This window comes from Takifugu flavidus, chromosome 20 (genome assembly GCF_003711565.1).
Source record: "Takifugu flavidus isolate HTHZ2018 chromosome 20, ASM371156v2, whole genome shotgun sequence".
NCBI classification, from domain to species: domain Eukaryota; kingdom Metazoa; phylum Chordata; class Actinopteri; order Tetraodontiformes; family Tetraodontidae; genus Takifugu; species Takifugu flavidus.
The window spans coordinates 4,286,542-4,301,948 of NC_079539.1; the positions used below are offsets into that span (position 1 = coordinate 4,286,542).

The 15,407-nt window shown below is 44.7% G+C and overlaps 1 long non-coding RNA gene across 1 annotated transcript; it reads right to left on the bottom strand.

Annotated features, from left to right (window-relative positions):
• Positions 1–8,743: 8,743 nt before the first annotated feature.
• LOC130517013 (uncharacterized) lies at positions 8,744–10,529 on the bottom strand. Its single transcript, XR_008947622.1, has 2 exons — positions 8,982–10,529; positions 8,744–8,889 (listed from the first exon to the last, which is right to left on the bottom strand). It is a non-coding gene; the product is annotated as an uncharacterized LOC130517013 (long non-coding RNA).
• Between the last annotated feature and the right edge of the window lie 4,878 nt (positions 10,530–15,407).

Below are 15,407 nucleotides of genomic sequence, written 5' to 3' on the forward strand. Positions count from 1 at the left end.
CTCACATCACTGAATATGAACTGAAGAAGAAGAAGGATGGGGTGGGGGGTATCTATTCAGGGAGGTGCCACAGAGGGGTGTTTTATGCTTTTTTTATTCAGGCATCTTTTCCACATGTGCTTTATTCTCTCTCCAATGTGCCCTGGTACCGTTCTGGCAGCGCCACCGTTCGGGAGTCTTCCGGGTGCTTTACCAGTGATACCTCTGAAAATATATGACTCACATAAAACGCCCGAGACCGCCAGAGCTCAAGCCCCCGGGGAGCCGCCGTGTTGGAAAGTCTGTTTGAAGGAGCTGATAGGCTCACCTTAAAGGTGCGATGCGATCCTCAGATGTGTCACCTTGTCCAAAAAAAGCTGCTTTTTTTTCTCCCTGGCAGTGCCTTTTCAGACGGAACACGAGCGAGAGAAACCTGGGGGTTATTTTTGAGTTATTTGTTCTCTGGCTCCCGTTTGATCGCACGTCTCTTTCTTGTGTAAATTGCAAAGCAGACAGGGGTCCTGATGGAATAGAACAGTTGCACCAGCAATGGAGGGATAATGAACAGAAGGAGAAAAGTTGTGTGCATAGCATGACGTCATCACTGTATATATCTTTGTTTTTTTCTTTCTGTTTCTTTTTCTCTACTCTGTAAATATCATTTTTATGCAAATCATGTGTGCAGACAGCATAATAACTCCAACACTCAATGGCTCCAACACTGGTGCAGCTGTTTTCATCCATCTACCCTCGCTCCCGGAGCCTGTTCCCCACTTCCGCTCTGTTTAACGTCACCGAACAGATATAAACAAAAAAACGCTGTGAACCAAAACATGATTGTGATTACAGCAGGATCAGGTCGTACTTCTGTGTATACACAACGCCACGGCCGCAGGGATCCCAGCCTCACATGGTACGACCCGGAGAAGTACGCAAACAACCTGAATTTCCTGCTTTCGTGTGGACCAATTAGCAACATGGCTGAATAAGTCTGCTAACGAGAGCACCATGTATTTCAAGCTAGCTTACACACACCGCAGCCCACAAAACCAGCCTTAATCACTCCTTGTTTGGTTAGTTTAGCACAGGTAGTTTAAACAAATCAATTGCAGTCTTGTTGTTTATTGTAACATCCGTATACCTACAGCTGTTTTAGCAAAAAATAAAAAAAATGGGTAAAACGGCTACAACGTTTGACGCAAGGAACAAACACAACCTGCCTGTGGTGAATTCTCAAGGGGGGACCTCCACTTTGAACGGCCTCATTCATGCGTTCGTCACACTTTTCACCAATGAAACTGATTTCTTTTTTGATCCTGCTTGATGACGACAGTGGATCACCGGGAACGGAATTTGGTCCTACCGGGATTCCATACGTAGAATTAGCAGAAAGGTAAGTGTCAACTCTGGCTCTCCTGTGCGATTAAATACTGAGCATGAGAACATCAAAAGCTGCACTGCAGTATTCTCTGAGTGTGTGTGTGTGTGTGCGTGTGTGTGTGTGGGTGTGTGGGGGTGTGTTTCATTTAAGAAACAAAAGCTCATTATACAGAACACTTATGGTAAGTAAGTGATGATGTATTGGTTAGCGAGAGTAAAATAAGCAGAAAACATTCCTTTTATCGAAATATTACAACCTATTGTGTCATTTTTTTTAACTACCGTTAATGATTATTTCATTTTTGCATACGGCCTCTAGATTATTGGGTAGAAAACCACGTTAAATCTTATTGAAGAATTGATCTGGAGGCGAACGTGAACCGTATTCTGATGTTGTTTTGGCATTCGAATGCAGCTGCTTGGGACTTCGATGCAGGATTTACAGCTTTCGTGCACATAAATGTTAGCACCTTTCTATTTCCCTCCCAAAAAAGTTTACAGCTGCCAGGTTTTCCTGTAATCCCAAAAGGGATCTTTATGGTTATTTTAGCTTTAACTCCTTTTTCCTTCTGTGGTCCCATAACAGGTTTTATATCAATATGAGGAAACACAAATCTAGAAACGTGCATAAGCAAACTTTATATGGCAGGATTGACACGTTTTTTAAACAGGCGATCCAGGATGAGGAAAAAAACGTCAAAGAGAGCTGTAAGACTCTCCGGATCAATCCAAAATGTTGGATCAGCTACATATTAACGCCTGTCCCCTGAAGCGGAGGAGATGGGACGTCTCCCCTGCAGGGTTCTGACCTGTGACGAGCATCAGAGACGAACCCAGACCGTTTGAAGTTCAGCAAATATCAAGCAGCACTGCCTTCCTCCAAAAATCACGAGAGACTCCGGCTCTGCTTTAAAACACACACACACACACACACCACACACACACACACACACACACACACGGTCATCCGTTATTTAAACACACAGAGCTTCAAATCGAATCGGCAATTGAGGGTGAGAGTTTCCTGCATATGAATAATCGGAACTGTGACTGAGGTACTGCAGCATGTTTAGGACAGTTTGTGGTGAGTTTCATGTTCTGGAATTGCTCGACAACGCTGGCCTGCAGGACAACAACATCTCCGGCTTTGGGTAAATCACGTCTTTAGAGGGAGCCGTGTACAGTTGAAACAAATACGTACGCCAGAGCTTATCTGGAGTTTGACAGAAGCCATTCTGAGTCCAAAGGCCTCCCAAAAAGGATTTTCTTAGGCTACAACAAAACATGATATAACACTTGTTCATCTGGTGGAAGCGGAGTCGGTGGCGGAGGGGTATATTTGAAGATCTCTTCTGGCGCAACACTCGCCCAGACACTGCTGGAGTGACTTCCTAAATCATCCCTGAACGTCCTTGAGTGATCAGCCAAGTTTGGATTGAAATTCAATCCCAGGGAGGAGCACAGTTCACCGCTTTGCTTCATCCAATCTGTGAGGGATTTTTGGAGAATGGTGGCGGGTGACAGACGAGAGCCGACAGAACACCACAAAGCTGCTCCAGGAAAATAGAATCAGTGGAAAAGCAAATGCTGTAGAGCTTAATTATTCATTAGCTATAAACACCTTTAGAAAATATCACACGTTGGCCTGATTTCTACAGTGTATAACAACCATAGCGTACTAATTACATTGCTTTTGTTTGCTGAGCTCCAAGATATTTACATAAATGCTGACATGGGTCCCCTTCCACGGCCGCACGCTGCCTCAGCTCGCTGCTACAAAACAGACTTCTGTTTATTCCCTCAGTAAACAGGGTTTACAAATTTGACCCGCTGGACCTTTTCAGTCACGCAGCTAAAATGAACAAATAAACTGAAAATAAAATGTTTTGATTGTGTTCCATTACCACTCCTCGTCCAGGAAGGCCAAAACAGGCCGGCAAATGAAGAGCGCGGCCGTTGCCCCCAGCTGAAGCGCTTCCTTTGGTCGCCAATAGCTTCTGAGAAGCGAAAAACGTGTTGTGAATCCAAGCGGTGACACATCAGCAAATCCCAGACCCTCTCACGACACGAGCCACGAGCGCATTTCATATCGCCGTGTTCGGACAAGGCGCCCGGCTCTGGTACCTGTCATAACGCCGCACGTCACAGGAAATCAGCGAGTTACTACACGGGAACTGGAGCCGAGCCAAATGGCGTGGGAGTAGAGGAACAAGAGGAGACCTTTGACTGCCGCCGCCTCCACCATCACGTGGTTCATCGGGCTTCCAGCGATTGTTGGTCACTGTGGCAAAGGAAGTCTCCATTTTTTTAATCTCTGCATGTTTTGCTTTTTCTTTAGGTCAAAGGGTCAAAGGTCCTGGTTCTGTAAATAAGACTGTATTTTATGTAAAGATATTGTAGCAACAGAGTGAGAACTGCATGTTCTGCTTCCCCTCGCGGCTGCAGCCAGGTGAGATGACTTTTTGATCATTGTTGACTCAAGGTTAACACAATTATAAAGCAAGGTGAATGCTTTTAATCTGTTGTCTTTTCCTTTTATGAGAGGCAACAAGTTCAAAGCTCCACGGAGGCAGCGCAGTGTTTGTTTGACTGGAATCTGTGGCTTGGCTTCGGTCTGATGAATAATAAATGGTTGGGGTCAGGAGGCCGGGTCATGCGCTGTTGTGGAAGACTGAGTTGTCATGTCACAGATTTGCAACTCACAAATCTTTGCTGCCTCCTTTTCAAACAATAAAAGAATAAACATGACCAATAGAATATTCAAGCAGATAAGATTATTACATTATACACCACCATTTAAATTAATAATTGTGGTGCTTATTAGTTTACATGAACATGTAATAGCATATTTCTATAGGTTAGTACAGGAGCCTGACGTCAGTCAAACAATCCCAACCCCGACCACTGGGGGCGCTAATGTAACACATTACCATAGTAAGGGTCTGTTCAATTAGTTAGGAAATCTTGCTGAAGCAACAAAAGATATTTTATTAACAAATGCGGTCAATCCAAAGTGAAATCCGACATAATTTTTTGACGAACTGGGGCTATTTTTTTTTTTACCAAAACAAAGCCCGAATGAGCGCATTAACAAATGTCACATCCCTGTGGCCCCTGCTTTACTCTTACCCATGCGGGTAGTTGTGTGAATCTAGACATTTTTATACTCTATATGAGAATACAATGACCAAAGTAGTCATAAAGGAATCTCTGGAAGCCATAGCAGCATCATAAATGAGGTGGGTTTCTGTGCCTCCGTGGGTTTTACAGGTGACAAGTGTGTAGTTAAAAATGAAAGGCAGCACCAGGCAAAGGTGACAAAGGCGAGAATAACGGGACAGATAAGGCGGCACAGCTGGCGCTTGTCAAAGTGATGCAAACCTCCTCCTCTTCACCCCAGAAATCTGCTCCCTCACCGATACTTCCAGACATCAGATACTCAAACACAATCACATTGTTTGGTTTGCAGGAGGAAGGTACACAAAAAGAGACAAATATTTGCCACGTCTGCTTGCGTGTTTTTTAATTATGCGAGGTCATGTGGTGTTGGATGGTTGTTGACTTTACGTGTAAAGTCCTGCTGTCAGAGAGCGCAGAGGCTCGTGAATGGGTCAGCCTGGCTTTGCTTATTTCTCCAAACATAACCTTTAAGATACAAAAATATCACTCAGGCTTGAATCCAAAGTCTTACTTTTCTCGTGGAAAGTTGTGGGGTTGAGGGGTAACAACTCTTTGGGAATTTCAGAGGAAATGCACCGGGGTTTCCCAGAAAACTCTGGTAAATGGGTCCCTCCCGAGGGAGGAAGGGGGCTAATCTAGACAAACGTTGACACGCTGTGTTAGTCCTTATGGGGAGGACTCCAACTGCGACACCTCATCTGGCTCCTCTCGATGCCGAGGAGAAGCGGCCCGACTCTCCTGCCCATCTCTAAGGGAGAGCCCAGACATTCCACGGAGGAAACTCATCCTCCTCTAGCCAGTCAAGTTCAATGGCACAGACAGCAGCAGTGATTTTATCAATACACAACACGATTAGCCCCCTGATATTTCAGTGCTATGATCAGAGACCAGATTGCTTTAGAAGGGCTTGAGCATTGTGTGTTTTCTCTGATTCGATATGCATCCCTGATAACAAGGTTACGGGGAGAATAACCCGACAGAATGCAGACGGAAGTACTGCGGAACACCAGTGCTGCCACGAACCATGAGTTTGATGGATGATCACCAAGTTTGACTGGCTGTTTCAGGCCGATACTCTTTCAAATTGTCTTTGTGTTCTGTTTTTGTCCCAAGTGGGATGTGTAAGCGATCATAAATTGCCCAAATGCCAGAGACAAAGCCCCTCTGGAGGTTGTACGAAATCTAATCGGCCTCAGCTTCAGACGAATACACCAGATCCCTCTTCCTCTATCGACTCATTTTCATTTCTTCTCTGCACCCTCCACAGTGACTCATCCATCTAGACACTTATTTTCACAACTCGGGGTGAAGCTCACATTTTTTTCGCACACCCCATCCAGTCGCGGCTAACAACCAAAGTGTCAAATTTCATTTTATTTTCTCCACTGAAGCAGCATCTTCCCGGAGCTCGAGCCCCGGTGTAAGCTCCAGAAGGAAGGAAAGTCCGGGGTGTGTAACCCAGAAAAACACACACACCTTGTTGAGAGGAAAACGAGAGTGGACAGCGGTGAGAGCTTATCCTCGGTTCTCCTTGTTATTCGGGAGCGTGCTAGAACGCAACAAGAATGTGTCATTGACTAAAGACCAACAGGTTTCATTCTTTGGCAATCAAAAATCAAACTTCTGTAATTTCAGGCATTTACTGTCAATATTTTCAGGGTTTATCAGAAATATGTCTGGTCCAGGTGCAGCTGTCTTCCACTAAAAAGTGTAGCTAACGCTAATTCTGCTTAACAGACTATAATGGCTATTTCATCGGTCCGAAACAGTCTTAAAAGAGTGTGGCTATTCTGTCGAAATAAATCCAAATGCTTTTCAGCATTTTCCACCACCAGCTGCACCCTATGACCTTTAGCATCTCGAGTCCATCAACCCAAATCGATGAATCCTGAATCACCACGTGATTCTTTGCACTAAGAATTTTCTGACCTTGTTATTAACCTCAGCGATGGCAGGAAGCCATTTCTTTTTATAGTGCCCCAAAAGTGTAATCTTACATTTAAGGACACAATCTTATTGTCACACAATTAGGATAAGAACGCAGGAAAATTAGGCATTTTCGTGAGCTGTGCTCTCATTTCACCCAACTCACTCAACAACCCGTTTCTCATCCTTTGAAGAAACCGTACATTATTTATGAGAATTTAAGGCCAGTGAGTTGTTTCATAAATTAAAAAAAAAATAGCTACAAAACAAGGAGTGCAAAAAAGTGGATTTATGGTTTGAAAAAGTAGGAAGTAGTCAGCTGAGAGAGTAAAGGCTTCTAGTGAAATTATACTAATTTTGTTGAAGGCAGTTTGCCTCAGAAAGAAGGTTTTTCTCTTCATTTACATATTGAATGCATATTTCCTGATCTATTACCTCGTTTCTTAAATATATTTCCTTCAGCACTGTTGTTAAATATAAAGAATGTTATAAATTAGGTCCAGAGCAATGAAAGGGAAACCTAAACAGTCTCAAATGTCTCCACTCTCAGCCCGATATTGTCTCTCTACCCCAGAAACTATTTCTAGCATAAGGAGCTATTTGTAGCCAGGAGCTAATGCTATTATGCTATAACTGGTACGGTTCCCGCCAAGGCCGCGGATTTCTTTGCCTTGAGCTAATGAGGTCCCACCAGATGTCAGCCTGATCAACATTAAAGCATTAAAACACTCTCTCAGGATACGTGAGCTCTTCCCCGTCTCCTCTCTTTGGATCTCGGCCGGCACTCCCTCCCTCCCGTCCTCCCTCTTTCATTTGTCTCCTTGCGTCCTCCTTATTTTCCCCGGCTCGTAATGGTTTCAGCTCCTCTCGTCTCGTCTTTGTCATGGGATCCATTTGATGAGATTACGCTACATCTGGGTCAATTTTCTGTCTGGTGATTCGTTTTAGGTGAACCTATTTCTGGAGCCTTCCAGAAGGGCACAGGGCTGTTTATCGCCGGACCGAACCGACCCGACTTTGCCCCCCCGAATGGGCGTGGGGGGAGTAATATGCAAAGAGGACAAAGTGAATTTGCTGTTTTAGCATGCAGATAAGGCAAAAGGGTGAAAGGCATCATGGTTATTATCCTTCAGGAACAGAATAATCTGCTGAGAAGGGAGAAGCGGCTGATTTGGATGTGCAGATAATTAAATCCAGGCCTGTGAGAGGACTAATGATGAGATTCTCTCGAAGGCGCTCTAGCTTATCATTTCCATCCAGCGCCGTAAAAACAGCCCTGAATGCGAATCACGCTCGCGCTTTTCTCCCGCACTCAGCAGTCCCTGCTCATCTGAAACCACAGGAAGTCCAGATGCAAAATGCCTCAGCGCCAAAGATGGACGAGTCCTGGTCGGGCTACACGAGCATCAGGTTGACAGATTCACTGAGATCACAGGTGAAAGGAGACGCTGGGAAATGTGGTTCTCTTTTTTTTAGCAACCCGATGGGCGTCAAACCCGTCTGCAGCAGCAGCTGTTGGAGTCTCTCGTCTGCTTCGTGTATAATTGAAATGCAACAGACTCCCTCCTCTTGCACAGCGTTTACATCTAATGAGCTCAGCCTTTTGGAGCTTTGAATGCTCTTTTCTTTTTTCTTTTCTCAAGTTTTGCAGCTGCCAAGTTTGTATTTTTGAAAATGAATGACTCAAGAATTATGGGGCTTTAAGCAAGATGAAACACCCGATTTTCCCTCAAATGAACCTTATTAGCAGATGAAACCAGACATAACGAATCTACTACATGCTGACATTTATCTTTGAACGCCATCCCGGTCCTGTGACACAGTCTGCTCCAAACCTGTTGTTCTTTCATGGCTCAGTGGAGGATTCAATCTGACGTGATTTTGACCACGCTGACGTGGCCATTTTTCCACCGTATATCTTTTTTAAAACTGTCATTTTATACTTTAGGCCATCGTCACCTAGTTGCTCGGCAGTATCGATCCACCCTCAAAGGTGGAAACACGGCCAAGTGGAGCAGGAGCAGTTCACCACCATTTGTGGAAATGTTGAGATATTTCAGCCACTGGAATGGTGCTATTCAGTCTGATAATTGGATATAGGGCATCCATTTGTTGTCAGGTGACAATTTAAGCTAAACTAATCCAAGCTAAGCTAAACTAAGATAACATAAGAAACTAAACTAAGCTAAAATAAGATTAGATAAGAGTGTTAAATTAATGACAAAGGTGTTAAGATTTCGGTTTCTTCCAGGACCATAAAGCAGGCAAAACACAGTGGTAACAGTTCAAGACCAAGTCTTTATTCAAAGATCATTTCAACAGTCCTCCTGGACCACAGGGAAGCACTCGTCCAGTCTTCTGGGGTGCACAGAGAGCTCCAACACAGGAGTCAGGTCCTGCTGGTCTCCAGTCCAGCGTGGAGACCTCAAACAAGCAGGGAGAAGCGTATCAACGAGCTGTAACAACACCAATGATGAGGATAAGAGTCAGCTGGTAGACAGGTGCTCTGTCCTTACATAGGTGGTGATGTAGATTGTGGACAGGTGCGCCTGCCTGCAGCACCAGCTGTTGCCAATATCGGCTCCTCTGCGCCCCCTGCAGGAGGAAACACACAGGACCACACAAACACACCATCCGGAACCCTGGACCCCAACAAAATGAGAGGCTAAAATGGGGAATGGATCTATTTTAAAGAGTTACATCAATTGTTTGACAGATTAAATGATGGAATGGAGCCGCATCCTTGGGCAAAGATGGTGGAAAATTGTTTATTTGAAAGAAACTAAAAAAACAACAGTTTAGTACAATAGGTGCAACATTAGCATGGGGATTTTCGGAGGAAACTGGTGCATATTCCGACAACATTGTCCACGTCCTGAGTTTTTATTTAATGGGGAACCATTGTCAGATGTTCCTACTCCCCCTCTGCTACACACCACAGGAAAGCAACATATCGGGACGCTCTTGATAATGACCTGGTGCAAGGTGTTGAGAATGGGACAGGGAGGATTCTCAACCTCGGGGTCCTGCTGGGAAATCAGTGGCCGGTGGGAGGTGTTCACAGACGATGAAGGACCCTCACAGATGCATCTCACAAAAAATTAGGTACAGCTGACCTTCTCTCCCGCACAGCTGCTGGTCTGAAGTGTGAAATGATGCGGATTCACACCTGAATTCTATCATTTGTCTTAATATAATCATGCCTTGTGATCAATGAAGCTGCTAAATAATCAGAGACATTCAATAAAGAAGGAAATGTGTTACATCAGGAGAATAATTGATGAAATGAGACATTAGCAGAGATCATTAACCCCAAACCTGCAACACGCGTGGCTCTAAGATAATCCCAGTTATCCAAAGATCTGTCATCCAACACCCAAATATTGGAATTTAATTATTATAGTGGTCGGTCTGTCAGTCATGGAGATTAACTCGACCTTGTGGTTGACCTGGGAAATGGTTGTCAGGAAGGAAATAATCCATTTTTCAGAGGGTGGTTGTCGTTGGTTGAGCACTGACAGGTTTTGTTGAACTGCCTCTCTATTTCCGGGTATTTGTTCATCAATTTTCATCGTCAGCAGTAAACAGACAACTCGGAAATTCAAGTAAAGAAGAGGCTGACAGCACAAACAAGAAAGAGAGGATGTGGAATTATGCATAAACCTTCAATGTCAATATCATCCATCAGCACTCTAATATCTGCTGGCTTATAAATCACACTTGGTGAGACGGCCGCAGGACTAGAGCAATTTTTCCTGTTTGCCTAAAAACAACCTTCCTACTGCTTTCCGACTTCCTTATTATCATTCCATTCATGTGCAAATACACATTATGTCTCCTTCTTCTGTGTTGGTAGATTAAAGAAAATGACAGGATGACACTAAATTTGCATCTGCAGATGTTTGAAAGCAACAACAAGCTGTGACGTTATTATTCTTTTTGATAATGATTCGAATTATTAAGATCCACTAAGGTATAATATAAAGCTGTACTTCAAAATATTTTACATAAATGAGCAGATGGAAGAGTTAAATAAACATTTACTTCTTGAACATTTTCCATGAAATCATTAGCCATATATATATTCCTTATTTAAAGATAAAGAAAAATGATGAAAAATGATTGTCACCTGACCACCACATGCGCAGGTGTCTGAATGAGTTCAGGCCAAGCATGAAACTAGATAAAGTCTCATTTGTAGGTCTCAAAATGGTCCGTGGGTGTGTCAACAATGTCCAGCACAACGCGACCACATCACGTTTCCTCTGGCCACCAGCGGATTACACAACGGATGAGCGTCGGCATCCAGCCGTGACACTGAAAGCGTCGGTGAGTTATATCCCTGTTCTATATGTGCGATCCTGCACATATGCCAGCTCCTTCCTGGCAGGGGCCTCGTCCTAGATTTCATTCTGCATATATTTCTGCTTGATCTTACTTATTCAAATGAAATGAGACTTAATTCAGTTGAGGAAATGAGACGCGACTCTGCTCCGGCGGTGCTTCGACACAAGCGTGTTAAACACGTGCAGAGAAGCAAAGGTGTGAGGAAATCGTTGGGGAGCGGGGGGGGCGGCCATACGTGGGTGCAGGTGCAGCAGATCGATCAGTTCCGATGGCCGTTGGTGTCGGTGTGCGATCGGCTGTGGTGAATCGCAGCGGGACCCTTTTGTGTCTGCAGAAAATTGGAAAATTGGAAATCACCTCTGCTGCCCGTCTGCACAAGTGCAAAGTGCAGCTTTACCCTGAGGCATAGTACGTACACGTACAGTACACGTAGCGGATAATTGTGTTAATCCGTCTTGCAATTATCCCAGATAAGTGGCAGCCGGACCAAAGTTGCGTTGAGGTCAGAGGGAACCAAAGCTTAGACGGGACCTTCCCAATTACAAATGTCAGGGAACTCGGACCTAAAATGGCAGAAATGTTTTGTTGCTCCGACTCTTTTAGTAAAAATCTTCAGATGCTCTTTACCCTTGTTAGCTTGTTCTTGCATATTAAGATGGATCCCAGCTTCTTTTCTATTGCAGGGGCTTTAAAAATCCCCACTGAAATTACCAGGACAAAAGCCTTTATGTCAATCTGAAATATTCCCAGAAATAGAGCCTGGTAGAGGCGTTCCCTGGAATGCTTTGAGGCTGGGGCTGTGTGCTGAATCACACCGATCGTTGGACTGTTCTTGCAGCATTTAGTTTCATTTCAACAAACTTCAACATATTTTCTTCCTCGGTGTCCAACTCCAGGTATCGCTGACCTCTGACCCCACTGACCCCCTCAGCTCTGGTTCCGATTGTTCAGCGTAATTAAGAGATTTGCATGTGTGATATATATCTACTCTCTTCTCTATCTTTCCCCCCCCCTCCTTCTCCTCCAATCAGCCATCAGCAGGAGGGTCCCCATGATCAAACGGGTCCTGCTCATGGTTTCTTCCTGTTAATAGGCAGTTTTTCATTGCCGTTGTTGCTTGTTGGACGTCAGCCCCTAAAGACAAATTTGGATGCAGCGGACGCTATATAAATGAATCTGAATTGAATTGAAGCTTCACTCAGCTATTGTGGAATGAGCTGAGCACACTCTCACTGCCCTCCGGTGGCAGGATGCGGCAGAGGCCAGAAGGCCCTCCTTCTCTTCTCTTATTCTGAATTTCAGGCTTGGGTCAGTTAAAATAAAAAAGTCAGCCGACACCTAATTGAGGTTTTCTGAAACGGAATAAAGCGCCGCCTGCTGCTAGTTCCTGTGCTAATTGACCGTGCTCGGTCACAGTTGGTGATAAATGTTTTTCATGGGTTTGCACTCGCGTCAGCTACTGTAAACACATCACGAGGGATTCCGCCCCGGACGCTGCTCTGCAGGAAAAATGCTTTTCCTGCAGAGCAGCGTCCACATTAGTAATTGTAATTTCCTCCGAATGACATGCGCTCATTTGTAGGCAGCACAGATTTATAACAAGAGTCGCGCCTGTGGACGGGTAACATAAATGAAAGGGGTTCCTGTGGATTATCATTGTTTTTTTTTATGTCTGCTCTGGCTCTTTGCAGAATTAAAACATGCCAGAACACCGTATTTCAATAAGTAATTAAAGCTCCCTCATTCATCAGATGCATAAACAAGCAGGAGATTTGTCATAATTACTGTAATGTGAGTGTAGACGACTGATAATTCATCAGCTGCTTTAATGGGTGAGCTGATAACACTGGCTGCCGGCATAAAACCCAGGTTTGATGTATTTTGTGATCGCCTACCTGTCAACACTTTGGGGAAATATCAAGATAAAAAAAAGGAGATTTATTTTTCTCTGGTTATTTCCCAAAAGTGTTGACAGGCAGGCGTTTTTATTTATTTATTTTTTACCTTGACACGTTAAAAAATGGATTTTTTTCCCACCCTGCATCAGAGGTTAAGCCCACACCAAGCCAAAGATGGTCCATCTGGCCCTGCTGGGAGCCATTGAGCCGAGTCAGATTGTGTGTCCCGACCGCGGGCGTCAGATGACGTACGATTCCAGTTCCCTGCTTCTCTGTCCAGCGTGTTTCCATATAAACTTAGTAGACATTGAAGACAAATTCAGCTTTTTGTTCCATCTTTAAGTCACCAAGGACAGAACCACAGGCCTCATATGCGCACTAAAATATATAAATAATGGGATTAACAGTGTAATGATTTTTGGACCAATCAGAATAAAGGGAGCCACAATCTCTCTCTATCTCTCCCTCATCTCCTAAACCCTGAGATTTATGTTAATCACCTTCTTTGCTTATATCATAATAGCATCTCTTGACTTTTAAATCCCCTGTAGATTTATGGATAACCTCTCTTAACCCCACCCCTCCGAACCGTCCACTGCAGAGTCCTCCAGCAGGGGGCGCGATAGAGGAGGGCAAAAGTCAGACGCAGAAAGCAAAGTCAGGAACCAACAAACACAATAGGACCTTGACACTGACATTGAGACAGATCCATAAAGCACGTGTATGGCAGCAGAGCAAAGTTGGGAATTGTAAAACAAGACAAATTAAAATGACAAGCTCAGGAGATTCATTCAACAGGCCGCGTTCCCACGCAGCGGCTGATTTATACGTTCATTATGGACGCCGGTGTTTCGCATCCATCTTTATTGCTTCGGCATACATGGACGCCGCACCCGCTTAGCAGGGGGCTTTCAATCAAAACCCTGTAGTGTGTGGCTCGTCAGGATGGAGAGAGAGAGGAGAGGATGATGAGAGAGATGTAAAACACTGAGGTGACGTCGGCAGAACAAAGAGGATTTGAACCAAACACGGGTGCATCAAAGCGGCTCGTTCGGAAGCCAAATACAGAGGTTGTAAGGTCAGATTCGATGCAACGTGGGCGGAAAAAAAGGCAAAAAAAGGATCTACTCTCTCAAAGTCACAAGATGAGCGAATCTTTGCTGGGAATAAATTGGAGGCTTAGCAGAAATTCATCAGTGGGTTTGGTAGATTCCGGGAACAACCATCTTTCCCTTTTAGAGGAAACTAATGGGCAAAAGCTCTTTTACTAATGGAAGCTGCCAGTGGAGCGGAAGGCGCGGGAATGCGTTCTCTCATGTTTCGATGGTTGTGCACGATGGCACGAAAACTTCCACAGAGACGGACCCAGCAGGATTACCATACTCTTTTGGTTTCCAGGCCAGGAAGGCAAATTTCATGAAAGCTTCACGCAGCTCTGGACCGAAGCTCGCGCCAGGCACGATTTACACGAGAAAAAAAGGCGTAGGAACGCAGCACTGGCACATCAGCACGCTCCTCCTCTTCCCACGTCTCACTCTTCCTCGGCCAAACTTGTGTCATCTCAACATTTTGACTGAAAATGGGAAACATAATAGGTTAGGACGTCGATGAGAAAATGATGTGCTTGCGAGAACATGACTTCCGTCGGTGTGCTTGTTTTCATGGGCGGTTCTCCTCCCCTGTGAGAAGAGCAGGAGAGGATCAATAACCAATCGTGGCGTTGGGGTTGCGGCTGAGAGCTGGAGTAAATCACCCACCGTCTGCAGCGGCGTGTTCATAAACACTGGGGTGGCTTGAAAAACGTCTTAAAATTTGAATGTTTTCTAACGAAGGCCACAGACGGATGGCAGAAGTGAGATGCTGCTTCAATTAGGCCACCCAGAAATGAGAAAATTAGGGCTCCTGTAGGGATCTTTTAGGGGTCTAATGAGAATGCCTGTAGTAAAAAGCCAGTTTATGTTGTTGCACGGTCAGCTTAGCTGGGGCTGTTTCTGCCCATACGCCGTGCACGGGGTGCACGTTTTTCCTGATTACACTCCGTTGCGACCATGGCGATGACGGACGCTCGCAGCACACGAGCAGCAGGAGCCCGTGTGTGAAGAACCGGCCACCAAGGCTTCAAAAGTTCCTTGTAGCTTCAAAAACTTTGTCCACTTCTACCTCACTGTACCAATGAGGTAGTTTACTGAGAAGACTAAATTATTCAGGTGACTAGATTTTACAAATGGCTTCATGTCTGGATAAAACAGGCAGCACAGTGGTTCATTTTAAATGAAGGCGAAGGACTGGCTGTTCCTTGTTTGTTCGTGCGGACAGTAGCACATGAGGGAATTTCAAAAAGAACAACTTTTCAAAGACATGAGAGAGGGAGATGGGGGGGGGGCTGGTCTGGACGACATTCTGCGTCTCCTCCAAACTTGAGACAGCTTGTTGGCCAGCAGGTGGTCTGCTGGTATGTTGAGGTCCACCGAGGACTAATGATCACTGATAGCCTGACACCTCCAGATGGAAAGTCTCATCTAACAGCCACTCTGGAGTTTTTCTCATCTCCTTTATCTTTCTTTCTTAGCTGTCTCCCCAGCTTGATTCAGATTTATTTATGAAAGCAAAAACCGATTCAAATATGTAAATATGCATTTAATGTTTATTCCCTCAGTTTGAGGCAAAAAAAGTAAAGACACTGGCCTGTAAGCAGAT